This window comes from Watersipora subatra, chromosome 8 (genome assembly GCF_963576615.1).
Source record: "Watersipora subatra chromosome 8, tzWatSuba1.1, whole genome shotgun sequence".
Lineage (NCBI taxonomy): Eukaryota > Metazoa > Bryozoa > Gymnolaemata > Cheilostomatida > Watersiporidae > Watersipora > Watersipora subatra.
In genome coordinates this window covers 13224950-13245332 of record NC_088715.1, presented here as the reverse complement: position 1 = coordinate 13245332, position 20383 = coordinate 13224950, and positions in this window count along the sequence as shown.

Sequence of the window (20383 nt, the reverse complement as noted above, 5' to 3'; positions counted from 1 at the left end):
ACAAACTATAAAACATTATATCAGTAAGGTTGTATTTTGAAATGAAGTAATGTTTGACGTTTTGGCAAAGTTACTATGATAAGCAAAACTTTAAATTCACCAACACAAAATATACTGTACAAAGTTTTACTGTAACTAGGAAATGTATACCTGACGTAAGAATGTAACAGCATGCCCAAAATTAGTTTTTCTTTGTATAGTTGCAAATAATCAATGACGCTTCATAATCAAATTAATCAATTAGTTATAGATAACTGCTGGATGAGAAGCATTGATGGCCCACACCAAAGACTGATTTGCAGACATAAAATTAAAGGTATGCGATATTGCAATAAGTTGCTGTAAACTAGCACCTTATACATGTGAGCCAAAAATTAGTGTGATAATTTGATATAGCCATAGCTTCAGTAAGAAAAGTGGTCAATTTTTACAGGCATTGTATTATTTCAAACGCTTACATAAACCATTATGCCACTTTTGTGTTCTATTCATCTATTATTGGCAGATTACATAATATAAATAGAGCAAACCAATCAAAGGAATGTAGCATAGCAAAGAGATTTAGTATTGCTCTGCTTAGTCTTTATGAGTCATGGTTGCAATTGCTGAGCAGTTGCATAATTATATAAAATGAATAGTTTTCCATGGTTACTCATTACCACTTTTAGTTACTCAGTCAACACTGAGAGTAATTATCAGTTTTGAGATATCATGTTTAGAGGCAGGAGATTGACAAATATTTTGTTGGTTTTTACTCTTACCCTACCGTATGTGAATTTATGCTAAATCTATCAGCAACTGCCGTATGCACATTTTTGCGAATTTTCCAACAATTGCGAGGTCACCTAATTTTATTATCCGTTAAAAACATAACGGATGATTTTAAAACTTTGATGGTATTGGCAGTGTGGTTCGAATATTTCTTTAATAGATTAGTCTAAAATAACCAAGCAGTTTCAAATTTTTTATTGAGAATTTCCAAAATAAAAATGGACATTTTTGTGTAAGTTTTGTTAAGTATCGCGCAAGTCAGAAAACATATAATTACTTACATGTATGTTGATGACACTATAGCCAATTCAAATTCAGATTTTTGTGATTACACAGATAATTAAAGTAGCAGCAGTGACTCTGATGATAGTGAAAATAATAGTTTTTTAAGTGTAAGGGATATTGTAGAGCATCGTTTTAGCTTCGTAGCGATTGTAGCTTCACATAGCTTTAGCAATGCACAAAGTGAAGGTACATTGATTTTTGCATAGCACTATATGTTAACATTTTAGCAAAATAAAATATATTACAAAAAGTTTCTAGCTAAACTTTGAAGTTGAAACAAAATTGTATACATGCTTCATGTACATATCATGAAGCTAAATTGGCAATTTTCGGTGAAATGGCTGGCGGTAGGCCGGTAGCTTAGTTTGTACATAGGTGGCAGTAAAAGGGTAAAGCTATAACAGAATTAGAGATACAAGTGTATGTATTTCCTTTTGAATGATTTAGTGAACTTTGATGATTCAAGACAATGAGTTTGGCGAATGATATATATGTATAAGATGCTGCTGAAGTTGCGCAATTCAACTCATGGCTTTTAATTATTACCTCAAAATGTTGAAAATACGCGATAGGAAGGGCCAGAACACTACTAAAACTCATAGTTACTCAAACCTGAAATACAGTAGGTTTTATACAATTTGCTATACAATAACAAAACTGCAAAACTATTGGTTAAAATATAAATAGCAATATATATTATTATTTTTGGCCTTCGGTATCGGGCAGCATGTATGCAGTTTGTCTGCTGATGTTAACAAAAGTTTTACTAATAAGCTACATAATTTGCTCAATTATTTGTGTCAACTTTAAAATTTAAAACAAATGTAGTGTTAGCACTTTTAGAATATACTACAAACAACGCAGAGGAACTTTTTGTGGCATCTGACTTGAATTTAAAAGTTCTCTGAAAATGCAACTTGTATTTGCCCGGTTTAATACTTTAAAATGTCAAAGGGAGCTCATAATGAAAGCAACTTTAATATAATTTCAAGATGCTCAAAGCGGTACGGAAGTTATGTTGACAAACATTAAACGGTCACTCTGTACTATGGCTAGAAAGTATTTACATGTATTTAGATTTTGCATTGATGCTTTCAATTAGGTAGTGTAGGAAATCTATTTACATTAGCTAAATTACCAGCATGTGCAATACCCAGCTTTGTTTCCTATCCATCCCAAACATTTTGCCAATGCTTATAATAATTCATTGCTCTTTTCAAATCTGATTTCTGAACCAAAGGTAGTTTTAGCAGTATAAGAACATATACTTCTCTTCCTATGGGTCTACTCACTTTTCTGTAGCAGCAAAGGCCATTGTTTTTAAAAGGTCTGTAAGAATTGTATTACTTATTTTGACTTGCATTGGTGCTCGTAGCAAATATAATTTCAGTACAATTTGCATCAATAAATTTATTATTACTTGTTTGTAAATTATTAGGAGCAAAACAATATTTTATGCGGACAGCAAACATTTTTGCTGCAAGCTTACCAAAACAAAATAAAACGTTTATTTTTATGTTACATTTTAATTAAACATCATGTTCTATTCAGTTATTGCTGTCAGTACTATGCAGTTATTGCTGTCAATGTTCTTTGTGCATTCTTGGCACACTTTTATGTTAAACTTCCAATGCATTAAACACTTTTGAAATTAAGTGTCCAAACAAGGATGCATAACAAGAAATTTGTCACTGGCTAGTTTTGACCTATCTCTAGCACTCTTTAGCCAAAGGTGTTTAGCTTTACTAAAATATTTGGTTGTGAAATTGTACATAAACTCATTGCCTGCATACATGTCAATAATGATGCCTATGCTCTTATTATGTGTGTTCTACTATTGCCTGCTTAGCTAATTCACTTTCTACTTCTCAATAGCCTCAGCCTCCGAATGAAAGCTATTGTTGTTATTCCTATTCTTTGTAACTTTATAATGAAGGAGGTTGTGGTTGGGCAGCTCATTTGCTTTTCACTCTATTAGAAGTATTGCAGCACAAGTATAACTGCAGTAATAAAATCTTCACAGAATTGCATAATGTTGTCTTATTCTCCAAGGTCTTCTCACTAGCAGAAATGACCTATGTACTTATGCAATTGTGGTTTGTGCTTAAAGTGACTCATTCTCCTAATGTGGCATGGCTTGCTATCTTCTTGCATGCTAGTCAATTGATTAAATAGATTGTAAGAAACAAGCCAACCTCTCCCTCCTACGCAACCTAAAGACTTATCACATAAGTTCAACCTTCTAGCGAGATTGTAGCCGCTAAACATTTTGCTTTTTTCACGCGTCTAGCCATTTAGGGTTTTGCAGCAGCAGAAGAACAGACTATTCATGTCACAATTGGTATATTTGTTTGTCACATTTGTTTTATATTACTTTTGCCAATTTTGTCATTGAATTAATTGTACCATATTATGGTGAAAAGGCATCATGAAAAAGTATTTTACTTCGCCTCAATACCAATGCAAAAGGTTAGACCGGTAGTGGCCATTTTTGACCTGTAGGGCGAGCCACTTTAAATACTATATCAAAGCAACTTACTCATGTCATCAAATTGCGACGACAAACAACAATGCATAGGTTTTCGCAGCTAATTTGGATTTGGATTTTACTGCCTTAATTGCAGGATCGTAATATTGTCAAGTTAAAAAGGTCAAGAAACCCCAGCTTTATAATGCTGAAAGAATGAAATTATTACTAATTTTCATAAAATGATAACTTTGTATTTATACACGAGGGTAGCTTTGTGAGACTAACTGACACACATTAAAATAGTTATGGTAACATATAGCACAGTAGCCAGCAATTGATGAATATCTGTGACTCTGTCGATGCTCCTAATTTTTGTAACTTTTTAAAAAGCATTAAAATAATTATGGATGCTTTTTATTCTGATTAGTAGTGTTAGCTGATTGATAGCACCAAACAGGCAGAATTATTAGTAGCCTATACTTTACTGCCCTGAGCAAGCAAAACGCTGTATCTTGATATTTGTAAATTGTTCGGCACAAGCACAAACGCGTTTTGGTCGAGCCTGGCATCAGTATTAGCAGTATTTTAGTTGTTTTTTTATTTATTATGGTGAGATATTCAACAATCTTTACCGAATTTTTTTTTCGTGAAACTTTAAAATCAAAGGAGTTATTTCACTTAGGGCCTTTTGTTTGCTTAAATTGACAATTTACTAAGCTGGCACTAGGCAATCAAAACGCCCTATCACTGCAGATAGGGCCTTTTGATTGCTTAATTGGACTGGTTTCTCATTGTTAGTTTGCCACAAGACCATTTCCATGGCTGGATTATCAAAGGATTACAAGTTTAAATTCTGATATTAACCCACAATTAGTCAACAAAATGATATATGTTGCAATTCATATTACTCATCCAGTCAACACATGGATTAAAGCCCTGTAATAGCCATATTTAGCTCAAAAGTTAAGAGATGATAAAAGATCTAGGTATCCTTCAAACCTGATGTCATGAAATGAAAGGAGTAAGTAAAATAGTAGTTTAAAAAAGATCAAACGCTTTTATTGAAAATAATTTAAAGCAAACAACTGAGTGCAATAATGTCAGTATTTTAAAAAAGCAAAACCTTCCAATGGACATGTAATTAAAACAAATTTTTCATCAAATCTCTGAGTCGGATCTTTAAATCGAGACTTTTGTCACTTAGATATCGTCCTGTCATAATAAATATATTATGATAAAAAATATAGCAATAAGATGAGCACTTAGAAGTGCACTAGCTTGTATGAGCTGCCTTAAAACAACCAAATATATATGCTTCAGTTTCACTTCCTTTTGTTTAAATACTCTTTGATTACATAATGCTGCTCATAATGTCCAACTTTGTGTATGTTCAGGCCAATCAAAACGCTGTATCTGCAGATAGAGCGCTTTGATTGCCACTTTATGTGTGGTAAATGTGGATAGGGCATTTTGCACATTGTGAAAAGTGCTATTTCTGGTGGTCTCAGATATATGAAATTTCGAGACATGTTAGATCTCAACCTAAATTACATATAAGCACAAAAAAATGAATTTTGAAAAACTTTTCAGATAGGGCGTTTTGCTTGCTTAGGGCAGTATAAAGTTATGATAATGTATTATTTTCATTGTAATTAACAAGTTGATGCATTTTAGTCGTAATTTGATACGGATTTAAACTAGAGGCTGAGTCACAAGTAAGTGACTGGAGTAAATGAAATCCTTTAAATTGTTGAAGCTTTAAAATCTATGTTTCAATTTTGTAGAAGAATATCGCAAGAGATAAAATATTACTGCTTCATAGAATTTTAGTAATGGGAGGTATGGACACGGATTTGCTGAAAAACCTAAAAACATCAGGCATATTTCGCATCAATTTTTAATCTGCATAACATCTGTTCGGGCTATTAAAATTGTTTTGCTTATTTTAGTAGAAACCTGGTCACCGCATCCAAGCACTATATCCACCAGATGAAAAATGGTACGAAGCACAGCTGGAGGCTTTCTTGAAGGGGGTATGTTGCTGATTAACGGTTAATTTCCACAAGAGCGTGCCACATTAATACAAGTTTTATTTCAAAAAATTTATAAGAAATAATATTACTATAAAATCTATGTTTGAATGCCATGGCACTGCATTTTTTAACCCTTCCAATTATAGTGGCAAAAATTGTCGATTGTGCTTCATAATATATGTTCAATCTTTATTAGCTTCAACTCTATCTAAAACCTTTTTGTTATAGATTTTATTTTTCCAACACGTTAAAAAATAGTACTATTCAAAAAACTTAATGCATTCCTACTTCGTGCATTGCTAATGCTATGTGAAGCTACAATCCCTTCGAATCTCGAAAAACAATGCTCTACCATGTTCCTTACTGTTACGAAACTATTACTTTGACCACCATTGGAGTCACTATTGGAGCTGCTACTTTAATTATATGTGTAATCACTAAAATCTTAATCCGTCAGTGATCAACAATCATCAATAATGTTATCAACATAAGTAATTATCTGTTTTCAATTCTGGATGTACTTGCCAAAGCTATAATAGCACTAAATATTTCCAAAATCAGAAAGAACAAATGTTTCTTTTTATGTTGAAAAATCCTAAACAAAAATTTAAAATTGCTTCATGAGTTTAGGGTAATTTTACAGGGAAACTTTTGGACAACACTGTCAATACCATAAAAAGTCTTAAAGACTGTTAGTTATGTTGTCAACGAATAATAAAATTAAGTTATTACGCAATTGCCAGGAAATTCGCAACATGCACATATTCCAGTCGTCCATTGATTTCGCCTAAATGCGCATGCAGCGGTGAAAGGGTTAATAAAATATTATGTAATCTCTAATTGAATCCCCATTTATTTAAACGCCCCTCTACTAGACCTGTACTATAATAGATGACGGTTAAAGATAGAACGCCACCGTTCAAGTGAACGTTACTTCTTTTGAAAAAAAACACATAAAAACTATATAACACACAAACTAAGCTGTGATCCAGTGATAACATATACACTGGGCGTTGAGCTTGCAAAATGCCATCGTTAACTGCTTATTCTAATGCTGTAGCATGTGCAAGAAATTTTAGCCTCAAATAGTAGTACAGATTTCATCATATTTGCTAAACCGTTTTTTCATATATGCCAAACTATCAAGGTCGCTTAAACAATAAAATTATTATCAGCCTGATAGAGTTATTAATTATTTCCACGGTGCTGCTTTCAAAGCTTTAACAAAAACACTGTAAAGCTTAGAAGTTAGAAAACTCGCTTCAATATGCATTGACAAAAGTATTAATTGCTATTGTTGTAACTGAGTCATTGTTAGTAAAAATTTGTCAACATTTTTCTATCCATCCTGTCCAAAATCGGATCTAAAGATCAAAAAATGTTGAAGTCGCAGTCAGCTGGATGTGGTTGTCAATTAAAGGGTGACACTCTAGTTTTCAACACTTCTAGAGTAACACTCAAATGAACATGGCCTTCAAATTAAAACTCTACCTTATGTCAATTTAGCTGTATTTCAGAATGTTATAATATTGGAGTTATTGGTCAAGGTTAAAATAGCAAGCATAACTTTACAAATATCGACGCAAAAAGATTTTAGTTTTAAATAAGGCTCTGATTTCATATATTTGCAAATCACTAATGCATGAATTTAAAAAAAGAACCCAAGGGTATATTTCTCTTTGTGTAGTAGCATATAATCAAAAATGCATTGATTTTAAATAAGTGCAGAGTGACATACATGGATTATCAACACCGAAGAGTGATTTTCAGACATCAGATTAAATGTGGGTGATGCTATGATAAATGGCTTTAAACTAACACAATGTACTAGGGAAACAAGCGTGATTATTTTGCTGTAGCTCAAATGCAGTAGAAAGATAAAGGTGTCTAACTTTTCAAGTATTTCAGTCAAATTCGTTGCCTACATAAATGCTGACACTAGTCTTTGTGTTCTGCTGCTGTCAGGTTACAAAACATAGCTCTCCTAGTCAGAGGCATTTAGGTATCTAGAGCAATCTAGGCATTAGTGGTTTCAATGAACACCTGAACAATGCGTGTTTAACCACAGTGGTTGACCCCATAGGTCAAGTATTACCCTAATTAATGACTCAATAAATAGCTACCCAGTCAGGTCACACTAAGCTTAGCAGCAATTGTTCTGAACACTGGCTATTGAGACTGCTCAATGAATGTTAATCCTGATCATTTCTCTAATAGTTTGAAGCAAATAGAAATCCAAACTGCTCTATCGCATGCACACAAGTGGCACACCATTTAGTTTCATAATTAGCTACTAAAGTAGTATATAGAAGTGGTCATCAAAGTACCTTCTACAGTATATGTGTGTTTTGAATAACAATACATTGGTTAAGTATTATATTACTAAATGAGAAATGACACTAGCGAGCATTAATGTCCTTATTGTTCACTTGTATCTGAGAAACCGTCAATTCTGTTTTGACTTGCCGCACATAAACCAGCTTATTTAACTTTTGAATGGAGCTGAGCAATGATATGTGATTCATCAAAGCCATAGCTTATCAGATTTTTATAAATGATAATTCACATTATTTACTATTTCAGTCAGCAGAAAACGGTAAAGTGCAGAGGAAATAGCAGAATTGGACAAGCACTGGACTGAAAAATCAGGCAAACTGCCAACAAGATCTGTGTTGGATGCTATACACTCAACGCTGCCTAACAGAAGTGTTATAGTGATTCGGGCTCGAGCCAACAACTTGCTAAAGAAGGCTGCGAGAAAAAATGCCAGCTGAATTTTTTATGTTGTTGAACCTTCTTATTATCATTGCGTTGTATTTGTCAATAAATGTGCTCTTTTTGAAGACTAAAAGAGACCAACTCCGCAGTAATGCACTTGTATAGTTATTTTGTATCAAGCAGTCTTAGCTATTATTTTATGTACAGAAAATGTGCTTAAAACAATGACTATGATAGATAATACAATACCGACAACAGATATTATCCGTTGTACTGCACTGTACACTATGATGTATTATTCAAGAAACAAGCTCTAAGATAAATTATAATAATTCATTTAAAGAAAAACCAAATATAAGGAAATATGCCGCAGCAGCCAGTCTACTGACAACTTACTGTCAAACCGACAAGCCCAAAAAATTACTTAGAACGCTGTGCTTGACTAAAAACAATCAGAAATTCACTACACAATGAGAAATATATCTTTTTGGGTCCTTTTCCAAATTTGAGTGATTGTGTCTGAGTAGAATGTTCTATCAATTTCTTGACAGTTCAGGGCATTATTATCACTGGTAAAATGTGAATAATAGCACTCAGTATTACTATTGATCAATAAAACCACCCAAAGTCAAGAGATCTAAAGTTAGAAAAAATTTGGTACTGTGCTGGGTCCAGCCCGACTGATCATTGCTAACAATAAATTGCAGTAAGAAAGAAGTTTTGAAAAGCGAAAATGCCCTCAAGATAGAATGTTATTGTATTTTTATTGGCTCTCTATGTGACATTAAGTTTTTCCCTGGGTTATACATAGGCACAATGGGCTATGCCCATTGTGCCTATGTAGAATGTCCCAATATGCCCGAGCCCACAACTTACTCAAGAAGCTGCAAAATTAAACTGGCAGCAGGGTCTTCTTGTTGTTGAGGCTTTTGTAATATCGCATTAAACTTGACGTCTCAATAAATTTACACCGGTTGGTGACTAAGCAACGACCATTCTATGGTACTTGACTAGTTAAATTTTTTAGTATCAAGCATGGTGGCTGTTGTTGTTTTAAATACAAATTTATTGATTCCTACGTTAAAGTTTAACATACTATACAATATGTAAGTTCTAACAACAATTATTGTTGTTTTATACAGATTGTTGTTTTATTGTACAGATTATAGCAGACTCTTAGTTGATCTATAAGTGATAGCAACATCCCAAATTATGTGTAAGCTATGGCACCTCTGCATTGATATGTAAGTTATAGCAACCTCCTAAATGATATATAAATAACAGCAGCTTCCTAATTACTATATAATTCATTGCAGCCTCCTAACTGATATATAAATAGTAGCTCCCAACTATATGAAATTCAAATTATAGTAAACTCTTTTGTGATCTAAAAGTCATAGCAACATCCTAAATTCTATGTAACCCATAGCAACCACTGCAATGATATGTAAGTTATAGCAACCTCCTAAATTATATATAAATAGCAGCAGCCACCTAGTTAATATATTATTCATAGCAGTCTCCTAACTGATATATAAATAGTACTGTAGCTAACCAATTAGATGAAATTCAAATTATAGCAAACTCTCAGGCGATCTATAAGTGATAGCAGCATCCTAAATTATATGTAACCCATAGCAGCCTCTGAAATGATATGTAAGTTATAGCAACCTCCTAAATGATATATGAATAGCAGCAGCCTCCTAATTAATATATAATTCATTGCAGCCTCCTAACTGATATATAAATAGTACTGTAGCTAACCAATTAGATGAAATTCAAATTATAGCAAACTCTCAGGCGATCTATAAGTGATAGCAGCATCCTAAATTCTATGTAACTCATAGCAACCTCTGCAATGATATGTAAGTTATAGCAACCTCCTAAATGATGTAAAAATAGCAGCAGCCTCCTCATTTATATATAATTCATTGCAGCCTACTAAATGATATATAAATACTAGCTATCAACTATGGAAAATACAAATTATAGCAAGGTCTTAGGTGATCTATAAGTGATAGCAACATCCTAAATTATATGTAACCCATAGCAGCCTCTGAAATGATATGTAAGTTATAGAAACCTCTTAAATGATATATAAATAGCAGCAGCCTCCTAATTAATATATAATTCATTGCAGCCTCCTAACTGATATATAAATAGTAGCTACCAACTATATGAAATTCAAATTATAGTAAACTCTTATGTGATCTATAAGTCATAGCAGCATCCTAAATTCTATGTAACTAATAGCAACCTCTGCAATGATATGTAAGTTATAGCAACCTCCTAAATGATGTAAAAATAGCAGCAGCCTCCTAATTTATATATAATTCATAGCAGCCTTCTAACTGATATATAGATAATAGCTATCAACTATGGAAAATTCAAATTATAGCAAGGTCTTAGGTGATCTATAAGTGATAGCAACATCCTAAATTATATGTAACTTATAGCAGCCTCTGCAATGATATGTAAGTTATAGCAACCTCCTAAATGATATATAAATATCAGCAGCTGCTAATTAACATATAATTCATAGCAGCCTTCTAACTGATATATAGATAATAGCTATCAACTATGGAAAATTCAAATTATAGCAAGGTCTTAGGTGATCTATAAGTGATAGCAACATCCTAAATTATATGTAACACATAGCAACCTCTGCATCGATATGTAAGTTATAGCAACCTCCTAATTGATATATGAATAGCAGCAGCCTCCTAATTAATATATAATTCATAGCAGCCTCCTAACTGATATATAAATAGTACTGTAGCTACCAACTATATAAAATTCAAATTATAGCAGACTCTTAGTTGAACTATAAGTGGTAGCAACCTCTTAAATTATTTGTAAGACATGGCACCTCTGCAATGATATGTGAGTTATAGCAACCTCTTAAATGATGTATAAATAGCACCAGCTTTCTAAGTAATATATAATTCATTGCAGCCTCCTAACTGATATATAAATAGTAGCTACCAACTATATGAAATTCAAATTATAGTAAACTCTTATGTGATCTATAAGTCATAGCAATATCCCAAATTCTATGTAACTCATAGCAACCTCTGCAATGATATGTAAGATATACCAACCTCCAAAGTGATGTAAAAATAGCAGCAGTCTCCTAATTAATATATAATTCATAGCAGCCTCCTAACTAATATATAAATAATTGCTATCAACTATGGAAAATCCAAATTATAGCAAGGTCTTAGGTGATCTATGAGTGATAGCATCATCCTAAATTATATCTAACTCGTAGCAGCCTCTGCAATGCTATGTAAGTTATAGCAACCTCCTAAATGATATATAAATATCAGCAGCCTCCTAATTAATATATAATCCATAGCAGCCTCCTAACTGATATATAAATAATAGCTATCAACTATGGAAAATTCAAATTATAGCAAGGTCTTAAGTGACCTATAAGTGATAGCAACATCCTAAACTATATGTAACTCATAGCAGCCTCTGCAATGATATGTAAGTTATAGCAACCTCCAAAACAATTTATAAATATCAGCAGCCTCCTAAATAATATATAACTTATAGCAGCCTTCTCACTGATATATAAATAATTGCTACCAACTATGTGAAATTCAAATTATAGCATTTTCTCAAGTGATCTATAAGTTATAGCAACATACTTTATTATATGTAAATCAGAGCAGCCTCTCAAACAAACAAGTTATAGCAAACTCCTAAATGATATAGATTATGGCATCTTACTAAAGGGTAGGTAAGCTGTGCCATGCTATGTAATGTTTCCATTGTGACTATTACATAAGTTACAATGGTAACATTCTAATTTATGTGTAAGTTGTAGCAATCTGCTAACTGGTAATCATTATTTTTGCTTACTCATTGAGGTACGAATTATTTTACCTTCAAATTGATATGTAATTTACAACAACCATCTAGACATTCTCCAAGTTTTGACAGTTTTTCTAGAATGCATATATACAAAGTATGATAAGGCGATGAATATATATTGTATGATACCATATTCTCCTAAAAGTTCCATAAAAATATATAATAATTAGGAGGTGAATAAATATATATATATATATATACAATGTAGATAAATTAGACCATATAGGAGGCTTACCCATATATATTTGCGTTAACTCCTAATCCCTTATATTCCGAAACCTCCTAACTGATATATATTTATTCAACTCCTAACTCAGAAATATGGGTATATATATATATATATATATATATATATATATATATATATATATATATATATATATATATATATATATATAGACTAGTATGTTATAGCTCTATAGTTTGCCTGCACACTGGAAACAAGCCAGTTTGATCTCTTAGTGGAAAAATGTAACTGCTTGCCACATATGATCTAGTGGTCTAGAAGAGCATAATTGTTTTATGCTTGTACTATTATTCCTATGTTTATTGTCTTGCAGTTACGAATATCTGCCTCAACCTTTTTACTCATAAAAGTCATTCTAACTGCTTGCTTTAGTTCTACCACCAAAATATTAATCATGTTTGCTTGCTTGCTTTAGTTCTTTTACCAAAAGATTAATCATCGGTCATGAAATTAAAAGATCCTTTCAAAGGTTTTACCCAGAAAGTTTGGAATGTTTGGCAATCGATTTGCTAAAATTAAACTAAGTAGTTTCTTTCTTACTCAGAGATTACAGCGTAAATCACAAGTTGCTTAATTTTTTGTTTCCGCTTTTTAATGAATGAAAAAAAATTATAAACAATAATATCATCGTATTTGTGCTAGTAAAACTTTTGAACATTGAGCCTTTAATACTTCTATTGACTACTTTTATCAGATAGTGTAGATCTGTGTTTTGATTAAATTGCTACAACAATACCGTTCTTCCTTTGCCACCAGTTTCAGTAAACAGTAGAATATATTAAGCATAGTTTCAGTTTAGCAGAATCATTGACTCTGGTTCAGAGCTAGCTAGATTTAACTGATAGACCAAACTGCTGCTAAAAACCCAACATTGAATGAAGAAACAGAAAGCTTTGATCACGCTGCCGATCCTTGCCCCGTTTAACACACTCAGGGCGCATTTCAGTGTGTAACCTAAGCAAGCTCAGGCAGAACTGAAAACCATAAAGAACAGCACCCACATTACCTTTTTTGATTAGGAACCAGGCAGCTTTTAGCACAGGTGAAAGCAACCTCTGTTATACTTAAGTGGAACAGTCTAATCAAATAACAAAGCCTTAATGATATACAACTACGAAGGAAATAGAAATTCAGATTTTAAAAAGGAACTGATCAAGCTGGCTGACGGTGCTTGAAACTCTTTCTAGCCTTTACCAAAAAAGACAGGAACTGGAGATTCTGCATAGACTATCAATGTCTAAATTCAGTACCCATACAGGACACTTACTTATTTTCTCAAATCAGTGTCAGCTCTGGCACCGTTTTTGGGAGACAGTTGTACTGCAAGTTCTTTACTGATGGGAGGCTGGAAAAGGTGTTCAATTTGGGGCTGGTTTAACCTTTTGGAAAAGAGCTAAAAAGAGACAAAACAACTAGGCTGGATAATAGTTTAATGGTAGCTATGACATGGCAAATTAAATGCCGTTATTACTTACCCCCAATACAACAGAGCACTAGAAGAATTGAAGGACCAGTTGGTTTGCTAATCAAGAAAATGGATATTTGCCTTATAAGAACCAGTATGAGTGAAGCTGAGAGTTTACTTCTAGAGATTGTATATGCTCGCTATTTTTGGAATTAACCTTTTCGTTCCAAATTTATATTGCATAAATATATATGTATTGTTCACAAACTTGATGTGGTTGGTCTTTAGTAATGTAAACAAACCAATGGTTACAGTGGATAATTTTTTGATATATTTTTGCACAGCTTTTGACGGGTTTCATTCAAACTTCACTCATATATGCATAACGCCTTTTGTCAAACTATGAAATCATGTGTGTTTTAAAACCCTGTGTGATTCTTGAGAACCAACATTTTAAACACAAACTGGCGAGCTATTTGATTGAAAACAAACAAAAGACCCAAAAATGAGCAAGGTTACTGCTAGTAAAGCATGTAAAAAAAATTGGTTTTAATGTGTTTTCCGATACTCTTCTGTAAGCACAACAATTTATGATTTCATTAACATGTTGTTTCTGTTAGGCCATGTCATATTTTTTCTTACACCTCAGTACGTGCTGTTCTGGTTTTAAAATCAGTTGCTCAATTGATCAGTTCTAATACCAATTGGAACAAGCGTGTGACACTAACTTAACTTTGTTGGTTTTCATTAACACAAACACTAACATAAATTACGTTTTATTTTAATTCTACGATTTTATTTGGTATTGTGGCAGTAACTATAATTTTGAGCAATGTTAATTTTTGCCATACCAACTCACAAGCACCTATTAACATATTTTAAACCAGATGAAAGTGTTCTGTAAAATTAAATATAGATTAAAAAACTTATTTTCAATTGTTTTCACTGAAAATTGGTAATTTTACATTGCTTATGCAGCTCAATTGTATGTTTATTCATGAATATTTATATATCGTAGGGTTAAAAAAGTAGAAGAATGCTCTAAAAAATACTAAAAACTACAAGTTTTTAGATCAAAAACTGTTTGCTGTCTTTCTAAGAACCTTGGTTAATACTGATGAGAAAGGCATTGCGAGTATATTTGAGTCGCATCGTGTGAACCAAGACTTCCTAACAGTACTACAACTATTATATGTTTTAACAAACACAACAACTAATTTTTATGTATTTAACAAAAGCTCACAAATCATAATGCTGCTATCTTTTGTTTTTCACAAACTCAACTGTTACACTTCAAAACGTAGTTAACAACTTGAAAAGACTTTACAGACAGTGAAGTAACAATGAAGACTTACAAGTGCCAACAGATTGTAACGGCTTAAAGTGGTGGTAATGGTAACTTCTGGAAGAACAAAAGACGAGACTTGAAGTTTTGGTAAAAGCAGGGGTGTAGTCACAGTGTAGTAGTAGTAGTGTCAGTAGTGGATTAAAGATTCGTCTCTGGTTACAGCGGGCTCTGATGTCAGCTACCATCTATTTAATTAGAACCATGATGCTACTTCTTACTAGGTAAATCGATAGTGTTCAGAATGGCTACATGTAATACATTGGCGAGCGCAATGCTAATACGGGGTGTCAACAGTGTTGCTGAGTAGGTGTCATGGAGTTCTCTAGAACATGAAGTTATTGTTGGTTCATTTCCTGTGTACATAATACTTAGCAAACTCATGATGCAGGTTTCTAAGTTTCTCTAACCGTACCTTCACAGGCTGAAAGAGGTGTTCAGATTGCAGAAGGGAATAGTTTAACCATTTGGCAAGAAGCTCAAAAGATCCCAAAAAACTACACTAATTACTAGCATAACGGGAGCCATGATATGGCTGCTGAAATTCTGATTTAACTCACATCCGATGCAACAGAAGACCAGAAGACAAAGGACCAGACAGTTCGCTAGTCAGAGAAATGGATTCTCACATTATATAGACCATCAAGATATAAGCTGAGAATTAACTTCTAGAGATTATATATGCACACTACTTGTGCTATTAACCTTATTCTTACAATTTTATAACGCAAAAATATAGGTATTTATTGTTCAAGAACTTGAATTGGTCAGTTTTTTGTAAAGTATGGAAGTAAATGATCACCTTATATCTATTATGATACATTCTTACACATCTTATCACTGATTTCATTCAAACTTCACTCGTATACGCATCACACCTTCCATCATACCTTAAAAAAATGTTTCTTTTGAAACGCTGTCTGGTACTTAAGAACCAATATTTTAAACATCTACTGACGAGCTATCTGATTAAAAATAAAAAAATCCTAAACACGAGCATGCTCACTGCAAGTAAAACATATAAATTTTGCTTTCTAATTCATTTTTGTTTACATTTCTTTAACCGCAACAAATTATGATTTCATTAAAATGTTAACCGTTTCAAGCCAAGTTATATGTTTTCTTACATCTCAGCTAGTTCTGATCTGTTATTAAAATTAGGTACTCAAATGACCAGTGGTGATACCAATTAAAACAAGCTTGTGACTCTAACCTAACCATTAGGGTTTTCATTATGACAAAAACTAAGATAATTTGCATTTTGAAATAAAATATATGTTTTTATTTTGTATTGTGGTGCCAACTCTTATATTGAGCAATAAAAATGTGTGTCTTATCAACTTAAAGTTCAGGTTTTGAAACAGCCATTTGCATAAAGCTATCCTGGGAATGGTCTATTAATACGCAACCAGCTTTCATGGAAAGTCAATAGACTAGCACTCTACTCCACATATAAATGTAAGTCGCGGTAAACCAGTGTTCAACAGGAGGGGTAAAAAAGCGCATCAAGAGAAAAGACACGAGTGAGAGAAAAAACAAAGAGCCCATAACAAAGAACTATGATATAGAGAGCCAAAAAAAGGAGGGCAAGGAATTATGTTCCCTATTATTATAAAGAACTGTGTGGTAAGATAAATTTTCATCTGCACAGCTTTTCCATATATGCATTTGACATTTTTGCATTTACCGCTGTAACTGTTTAAGTATTTATTATTTTTAAACTCATTTTAACATTACGTTTGATTGCATTAAAATGTGCTTTAATGTTCTGTATTTTTATGCGTATAGAACTTGAGTAAATAAGCCGTACTTATTTATCAGTCACTTTGCCTGCAACACTTACAGTTGCGCATGACTTTTGTTAAACCAGATAAAATAACCTGTAGAAATAACTATGTTTAAAAATCTCATGTTTAGTTAGTGACATTAAAAATCAATCTTTCATTGCTAATACAGCCCCAATCTAATACATTTGTTTGTGACTATTTATACAGCATAGGTTTGACAAAAGGTAAAAGATTAATCCAAAATGTGTATCACAAACTACAGGTTTTTACAGCACTGAAGCATTAGTATTAAGTGACTAATGCTGTCTTTTTAAGAATTTTTGTCAATACTAAGGAGATGGGTGCTGCTCGAACCAAAAATTGCTAGCAGCAATACTGCTGGTATGTTTTTCACAAGCACATTAATCACTTTGTCCGTATCTAGACAACAAAAACTCACAAATCATCAATATGTTTTTCTGTTTGAAAAAAAAAGCGGTTGATACATTTCAAAACGTAGTTAACAACTTGAAAAGACTTTACAGACAGTGAAGTAACAATGAAGACTTACAAGTGCTAACAGATTGTAATGGCTTAAAATTGTGGTAATGGTAACTCCTGGAATAACAGCGGTTGAGACTTGAAGCTTTGGTGAAGGCAGAAGTGTCAGTAGTGAGTTATAGATTCCTGTCTGGTTACACTGGGCTCTGATGTCAGCAACCATCTAATTAATGAGAACCAAGGTGCTACTTCTTACTAGGTAAATCAATAGTGTTTGGAATAGCTATATGTAATACATTGACAAGCGCAATGCGAATACGGAGTGACAACAGTGTTGCTGATTAGGTGTCATGGTGCTCTCCAGAACGTGAAGTTAGTGTCGGTTCATTTCCTGTATATGCAATACTTAGAAAACTCATTATGCAGGCTTCCAAGTTGAAGCGATCTGTCAGCAAGGAAAGCTGCAGGTTTATCTGAGCCATTTTTGAAAACGGATATATATATATCTGTACATATATATATATATATATATATATATATATATATATATATATATATATATATATATAGATAGATAGATTCCAACACAGCCTGACGAATGAGAATATCATGAAACTGACAGTAGCTGGAAAAAAAAGATAAGTATTGCTTTCAAATAATTTATTAGTATATAGCTGCTCCAATATATTTGTTGAGCACTCTAATTTTAGTAATACTAGCCCATAATTCTTAGGAATTTATAGTTTATATATATATATATATATATATATATATATATAGTACATCAAACAGAAGTTACAGCCCATTTCCAAAACCATAAAAATTAAAAAGCCTCAAATTGAAATTTGATTTATGCTGTATTTTCTTAGAGCAAATTAAATTTTGAACCAGAACAAACTTCCCATTTCAACTTGAAACATTTCTTTAAAGTTAAAAAAAGATCTTTGATCAGAATTATTAAGTTGCTTTGTTTGCTAGAGAATTCTTTTGCATTTAAAATTGAGAACTTTGAATGTTGTTTTTAATAAGTATATGTCATACCAATTTCCAGCGCATGAGATTAGCGCTGGTTCATTGGACATATTGCTCTGCAAACTAACGCATGCCCCACTTTGAAACAATCTGCTAACTAACATAGGTTTAGGTTTCTTCTCACTTTTTCATTTGTGTTCTGCAATAATACTATATACCTTACGCACATCTACTTATACATGTATTTTAGAGCATAATGCAAACAATGGTAAGCAGATCTTCATTTATATTAGGCTTCAAAATATATAACATATGAAAAACTTTTATATTATAAGTCTTTATGGTGCATTTGGTTTGACCGAGTAAAGTTTTTAAACAAACAGAAATTTGCCATTCAGAATTTTACTTTTTAGTAAAATCCACCAACTCTGATATAAGGCGCACATTTTGTGTGTTTTCAATGAGTATCACAAAAAGTAAATGAGCTTTCAATATCACTGCTAATGATGTCTGCTACTTTGTATATGACAGTGTCAGAAAAACTCTGAAATCATTTTAGAGGCTCTCTGTTTCTACCCAAAACATGTGTACCGATTTAAAAAGAATTATTTCCATATGATTGCCGAATGGTACTACTAAATTTAAGTTTATTAGAACTTTAACCATAACCCGTGAAACGTAACGCAGTGTTACCTTTTTTACAGCAGAACTATTAAACTCTGGTATGTCAATAGGTATGTATCCACATGCACACGTACGCAAACGCTCAAGCATGAATGCATGAATGCGTGTAAACTTGTGCCCGTGTGAGCCTGGATGCATGCTTATGTCGGTTAATCTGCATTAGCACCAAAAATTTCAAGCTTTGCGAATAATTTCATCCAAACTTCCGATCTATTTGCGGCAAATTAAGAATCTGTCTCCCACCAGGCACTTATTAACTCCTTTTAAACTAGATGGAAAGGCTCTATAGACCACTATTATTTGAAAATGTCATTTTCAAGTAATTTCACTAAGAAGCAATGATGCTTTACTGGCAAGTAGCCTATTGTAATACATTTATTATTAAATATTTTTAAATGGCGAGCTTGAAAAATTTTAAAACTATGATTTATTTCAAAAGATTGTTTGTAAAGGTTACACATCATGTTTTGGTCATTTGCTGGAAAGCTAGTTTTAGTAAATCTATAACTAGAAAATTATTTGCTGTATTTTCAGCAGAAAATAAATTATTATGTTTTACTCAGAAATAAGCTATAGTGACGAAGAAGTATGTTTGCCACATTAAGTGCTTGACATATCTGCATTTATGAGTGCAAACGATCCCGGGCTTTCGCACCGCTAAAATTTACCTGATTAATTTAAATATAACACCAGCTGCAATCAATATCGATAATATATTACCTAATATATTAAGTACTTAACACTCAATAATCTATATGTAACAGCATGAACGTGTATGTCTTTCTTTGACTGCCACCTTTTCTTTTTTTAGTACATAGGAGCTCAGCTTGTTATATGTTTGTGAAGTCTATCCATCTCACAATCTCTGGCTGTACTATCCTTGCCATACAGGGCCGGTATGTCCTGTTGAGTAAAAGTTGAGTAAAAGACTAAACAGGCCAAATTCTGGCCTGCTTGGACTTTTACTCAACTTCGTCCTTGCTGTTTATTAATAATTTTTATTGAGTATCGAGACTTTATTTGCAATAAATTGAGTGTCTTAGCTTTGCATCTTTCATACATAAATTATGTGTTCAAGTAAGAAATACTCAGTCGTCTACTACGAATCCGAGGTAAGATAGAGCAGCTTTTAAACAGCAATGTTCAAGGCATTAGTTTCGCTGCTGAAAAAATAATTTTGCAGCATATTGAGAGCTATAATGACTCAGTTTTTTATGTGTTGTAGGGCAGACAACTCTTAGCCAGAATATAGCGCATGATCAGTCATCAGTACCTAAGCACTTCCATACAACTAAAATAATAAA